Raw genomic sequence first — 6765 nt, 5'->3', positions numbered from 1 at the left:
GTCCCTCATTGTGTGTACAATAGTGATATGACATTTGTGTATTGGAAAATCTGTGCGTTTTAGTATATTTTCTTCCGAGTCCAAAGTGAAAGGGGCTCTTCCCTTCTGCTAATGTACGGAAAGTGTGGTGTGTGTAGGACATTGTGTGGGAATGTTCTGAGATCTTTAAACCAGAGTGTAGGTTTGCGTGTGCGAGTGTTAGTGTGCACAATAGTAATGTTAATGTTGCATTTGTGTAGAAAACTTCATGCCGTCTTAAACCTATTTACTTTTACCGGATTTATCAACCACAGAAGTGTGAGGGGCCGTGTCAGCTCTGCTAGGATTCAATGCTGTACTCAATGCTGTACTCAATGCTGTACTCTGGCCTTTTTCTTGAGACTGCATGTGTGTTGTGTTCTGCCTCCATATTAGTTCTCTGTGTTCGAGTATGACATTGAGAATGTGTTAGAGGGTAGTGTGTCTGTTACATGTGTCGGGATGTGTGTGTGTGTGTGTGGTGTGTGTGTGTGTGTGTATGTGTGGTGTATGTACCAGCAATGTTTCCTCTATCTGTATTTTATCAACTGGCAGTCGGTTCACTTTACTATGAATGCCACAAGATTACTATTAATGAATGTCCTTTTAGCACATCTTGCTTAGCCGTATAACTCTGAAACTCCCTCCCCAGAGAAATACATACTATGAAGGACCATCTAAAATTCAGAAAACCTCTAAAAACCTGGCTCTTTGGGCCTCATTATGACCCTGGCGCTAATGGTTTAACGGCGCTGTAAAGAGCGTCGGCGCCGTTAAAGCATTAGCGCCTGATTACAAGGTCCCTTAGCGGGTTGGAGGCTTTAACGCCTGCTTTTTGCAGGAGTTAAAATCCAACCCGCTAAGGGACCTTGGAGCTAATTACGGCAACCGTAATTTACGGTGTCGTAATTAGCGCCTTCCCCATCCCCATTATGCCCTATGGGGCAAAATGGGAATGGGGAAGGGCAAATGGTGAATGGGGAATTACCGCCGCCGCCAACCTTGTGATGGGGCGGTAATTCCGCCATCCACCATGCCGGCATGGACCATGGTGCTAATAGCTAATAGCACCATGGTCCAGCGCCTGGGTCGTAATGAGGCTCTATCTCCAAATGGGATGAAAACGATTGAACACCCACGCACCACGAATGGAACACACAACTAAGGAGTGAGGAATATGCCAGACCGGAGTGGAGAGAAGGGAAGAAGAGCGGCGTCTGAATATGAGGGGTGGTTTTTGGGACCTATAGAGGGTTAAAGGGGAAACAAGGGAGGGAGGTGGGTCTGACTTAATTGATCGAGGGCCTAATATAGAAACAAGGGGAGAGCAGTGTCACGATCTCGGAACGCATGGACCACAGAGAACACATTCCACCTGGAGGAACACATAGGGGTGGTAATTTGCTGCAAACCATAATGTACTAAAGGGGAAGGAATGTGGGCGGCACTTAGTTGTAACACTGGGGTAGAAAAGGTACTACCACTAAATAACCGTACTAAAAACTCACACTTCTGCATTCACTGTATGGCTGGTCATTGCAGCACACCTGAATGTACAATAGGAAGGGGATACGGGCCACAGTTAGAACAGCAGGGGTAGGAAAGGGAACTGCCACTATCCAACCTTACAAAAAACTCCCCCATCTGCATACACCTCTCAAACTCTGAACTAAACACAACCATACCTCTACAGCACAACAAACCGTATGTACTTCACTACACCAACAAAACAAACCACAGATATCCTCGGCCAACAGCACATAGTGGGTACCAACTGAAAAACACACCTACGCTCAGTGAACGGAGTCAACCGAACTATAGCTGCCAACAGCACATCACAGCTCTCTTGCTCTTTTCTCTGGCTCAGTCCTACTAAATGACCCCACGCCAGCGCTTTACAGATCCACCGGAGCGCCAAGAAACCATGCAGGTGGCAACAGTGTGCGGTATAAGAACCTTCAACATATCATAACATCTATCTCTTCTTTCTATAGCTCCGATCTTCAAAGAAACTGCACAAAATGTTCCTTTTTATTTTTGCTCCTTTCACTGCTGCCAAACGGACAGTAAAAAATGTAATTTCTACATTCATCCTGAAGGCTTGTCTCAACATCCTGCCTGGAATTCCTGTGTCCATCATATGGACACTCTTCAGTCATTAACACCAAATGAGTGGGAACGTTTCATAGTATATAAAAAGAAGTAAATTGTTTCCTCACACAAAGAACAAATGTGCCACACAAATTCATTGTGAATCAAAAACTGACATCTTAGTTTTTAATCATGACACACACAATTTTGGAATTCCTACAACGTGGTAGATACACGTGTTTCAGCACTACATGTGCCTTTCTCAAATCAGGACAAATTCAAAAGAACCAGATTCAGATAAATCTCAAATCTATGGTCTATTCTCCTTCAGTGTCATGTTCAAAGAATGGTCAATGGGTTCTATTCCTCCTGAAAAGTGTTAGCTCCATCTTCTTGCGTTAAGAAGTTTATCTTAAATCATTCAGAAATAGGAAAGAATTGCATACGTAATTTTCAATGACTTACTCATGTGCAGGAGTTATGGCGCAGAATTGATATTCCTAGGCTACATGGGTCATCTCAGAGACAGCGGGATAGACCCCCAGAGTAGAGGGTAAGCCTAGTAATTAAAGAGAAAAAATAACAAGTCTGATATGGCATTATAAACGCTGCCATGTGATAGCCTATACACAGTCCTTCCAATTGCATTGTATACATGCTATCCATCATTCTTTTACAGCATAAGACCCACAAAACAGGATTAAAAAACCTTCTTAGCTCTTAGCCCCATCCACTGCTTTTTCTTTATTTGCTGCCAAATTGCTTCCAACGTTCGAGGCCTAACTGCTCGCGCATTGATCTTCCCTGCACCAGCTCAATGCTGTTGTCTTTACATCCCTGATTTCCAAAGGTTTGAGGCCTCACTGCTTGCGCATGGATCTTCCCTCCACCAGCACAATGCTGTTGCCTTCACATCCCTGATTTCCAAAGGTTCGAGGCCTCACTACTCACACATGGATCTTCCCTGCACAAGCATAGTGCTCTTGCCTTCACATCCCTGATCTCTAAAGGTTTGAGGCCTCACTGCTCGCGCATGGATCTTCCTTCCACCAGCACAATGCTGTTGCCTTCACATCCCTGATCTCCAAAGGTTCGAGGCCTCACTGCTTGCGCATGGATCTTCCTTGCACCAGCATAATGCTGTTGCCTTCACATCCCTGATCTCCAATGGTTTGAGGCCTCACTGTTTGCGCATTGATATTCCCTGTTCCAACTTAATACTGTTGCCTTCACATCCCTGATGTCCAAAGGTTCGAGGCATCACTGCTCGTGCATGGATCTTCCCTGCACCAGCGTAATGCTGTTGGCTTCACATCCCTGACCTCTAAAGGTTCAAGGCCTCACTGCTCGCGCATGGATCTTCCCTGCACCAGCGTAATGCTGTTGCCTTCACATTCATGATCTCTAAAGTTTTGAGGCCTCAATGCTCGCACATTGATCTTCCCTGGGCCAGCTTAATCTGTTGCCTTCACATCCCTGATCTCCAAAGATTTGAGACCTCACTGATCGCACATGGATCTTCCTTGTACCAGCGTAATGCTGTTGGCTTCACATCCCTGATCTCCAAAGTTTCGAGGCCTCACTGCTCGCGCATGGGTCTTCCCAGCACCAGCATAATGTTTTTGCCTTCATATCCCTGATCGCTAAAGGTTTGAGGCCTCACTGCTCGCACATGGATCTTCCCTGCGCCAGCATAATGCTGTTGCCTTCACATCCCTGAACTACAAAGGTTCGAGGCCTCGTTGCTCGCGCAATGATCTTCCCTGCGCCAGCTTAATCTGTTGCCTTTGCATCCCCGATCTCTGTATACTAATCTATCATATTTGGTGGAGGGTTTCTGAAGCCATTTCCGCATAATATGTGCAGGTCTCAGTAAGCAAGTAGACCGCCTGATCTTCAGCCCAGGTTAAGTGATTGGTCTACTGTCCAATCCCAAATTGACAAATTTGCTAGTAAAACTGACCTCTTGGCCATTGAGTAAGTTTATCATTAATTTGTTCCCAGAAGCTCCAATTTCCATTACAAGTGGACAGCATGTGTGATAGGGAGCCAGTACCCACCGTACAATGACTACATTTGTCACAGTGTGAATGATTCATAAGACTTCATACAGCAGGGGCATTATCTGTTCTAATTTAAATGTAATATTAATTTAACTGCAAGCTAGATGACTTCATGAATTTGTGAATAGACCTCACTACTTCCAATCAACTGTACTATTAGTGGAAACCAATTCTATTTTCCACTTAATGTGTGCCATTATTTCCTCAGGTACCTCATTTCCTTCGCGCAAATCCAGATAAAATGAAGAAACCTCCCATTGTGTCATTAATCTATTCTAGATCAGGCAGGCATGTTGGTCGCTTGGGTGCTCTGTAAGATATAATTTCCATTATCTGAACGGAAGCATCAGAGCTGATAGTATTTTATTTCTCATAAGTCTCTGGACGTAACATGAGCCGCGAGGAGAGCGAAACCGCAGCGATACCTGAGGCGGGGACACAGTGAAAGCTCTAAGACGATATGGTTGCCACAAACATGAAAGCCCATAAGGTTCGCCATAACATCTGCCTGTGTCCAGGGAATGGGCACGTCCAGTGTCACATGATCTGTCATCAATGAAGGTAAGGGTTTCTTGTCTGGGAACCGAAAAGAGGGTCACAACGGTGCTAATCACCAAATAAGGGACGGTTACATGAAATGTTAGGATTCGCTAAAGGCAGACAAAATGGTCCTCATGACAAGTTAGCCGCTCCGGATTTAACGGTGCCGGTAAAACCGTACCGGCACCGTTTTCCGGACCGGCTAACTATGAGTTCTGTGGCCGTGTGGTGTTACACCCGCCAGGTCTGACCTGGTGGGCGTAACGCCACCGGCCGCAGACAGACGCGGAAACACCAGCACAATTTCCGCATGGTGCCGGTGTTTCCTGTTCCCCGTGGAGTCTATTGGACTCCACGCGAATGGGGATTTACAGAATGCCGGCTCTGGAATTAACGGATCTTACTGGGGCTGTAATGCCTCTGTAATTCCGGCAAGTCCAGAGCCGGTAAATCCCCATGAGTCCGGTGGCAGCCTGCCGGTTTTACAAGCACTGCTACCGCTGGACTCGTAATGAGGGCCAATGTATCACTTTAGTACGCATAGAAGAAGTGTACAGCTTTCACGTGGTTCTGTAAAGCCATATCTTCCCCCACCAAGGATTCAGGATGTACTGGTAGAAAACTCATTGCTAATGTAGCTGACTAACAGGCTGATTCATGGAATTAATGTGCGCTGAAAATTCCCGCGCAAGCGTGCGAAACCGTGCAAATCACAGTGCAAGTGCGAAAATCGCAGCAAAACCCGCGCGCATCGATTCATGGAAATCCGTGCGCGAGTAAAATCTGGGATGTGCGCTGAAAATCTGCATGGCGCACGCCGGCGCACAGGTCATCTAACGGCGTGCGATACGGCCACAGCGAAAGCGCACTTAGCGCAGCGCACATAACAAAAGTAGGCGTAACACAGGGCATGACACGCGGAATGGGGAACAACACGTGAAAATGTGGGCGTCACGGGGGAAGTACAGGAGGCAAGTGCGCGGAACGCCCACACGCTCGCCTACAAGACGTATTCATGGAATCGAATAGGGCAAACCAGCGAACCGGCGAAGATGCGCACAGGCCTAAACACGTACGCCACACGAAGGCAGGTGGTAGCGTCCCTGCGCATGAAAAAAATGTGCGCCAAAATGTGCGCTAACAAAAAGCACGTATATACAGCTCTGATGAATGTCCCATACTGTGGTCCTCTAGGACAATGACGTGCAAAGGGGTATGCGATAAGCCCGAATACCCGCTGTGTCAAAAATAGCGTGTGCGTGTATTTCGGGGTGCCAGGGAACTTTCACATGCGATTGGCCTTGGGCGAGCGGCGTGCGTGTAAATCTGGGGTTGCGGGAAGTTTCACATGCGATAGGCCCTGTGCGAGTGGGGTGCAGGTATTCCTGGGGTTCGCGTGAAGTTTCACACGCGATTGGCCTGGGTACATGTAAATCTGGGGTGCGCGGGAAGTTTCACATGCGATTGGCCTTGGGCGAGCGGGGTACGTGTATTTCGGGGGTGCGCGGGAAGTTTCACACGCGACAGGCCCTGTGCGAGTGGGGTAAGTGTATGTATGGGGTGCAAGGGAGTCCCACACGTGAATTGGCAGTGTGGGTCCTCCCAGGTGTTCCCTCTACACCCTCCACAGCCCCTGCAGGCAGCCCACACCACAGGGGACTACCCTGCACCCCTGGTCATGTCGCGCAGGCAGCCCATCGACCATGGGCTGGCCCCCAAGCCAAGCCACATGTCACCTTGCACTACTGATCACCAACGCATGACCCCCTCCACCCCCACGCCCCAGCAGTGCAGGGCACCTGCCAGCAGGCCCCCACTCATGTCCCACTCATGTCCCCTTGCACCCCCACCCCCCAGCACTGAGGGGCACCTGCCAGCAGGCCCACACTCATGTCCCCTTGCACACCCACCCCCCAGCACTGAGGGGCACCTGCCAACAGGCCCCCACTCATGTCCCCTTGCACCCCCACCCCCCAGCAGTGCAGGGCACCTGCCAGCAGGCCCCAACTCATGTCCCACTCATGTCCCCTTGCACCCCCACGCCCCAGGACTG

This window comes from Ambystoma mexicanum, chromosome 8 (assembly GCF_040938575.1).
Source record: "Ambystoma mexicanum isolate Mex_15411 chromosome 8, UKY_AmexF1_1, whole genome shotgun sequence".
NCBI classification, from domain to species: domain Eukaryota; kingdom Metazoa; phylum Chordata; class Amphibia; order Caudata; family Ambystomatidae; genus Ambystoma; species Ambystoma mexicanum.
The sequence above is the reverse complement of the archived record's forward strand: the minus strand, read 5'-3'. Positions refer to the sequence as shown.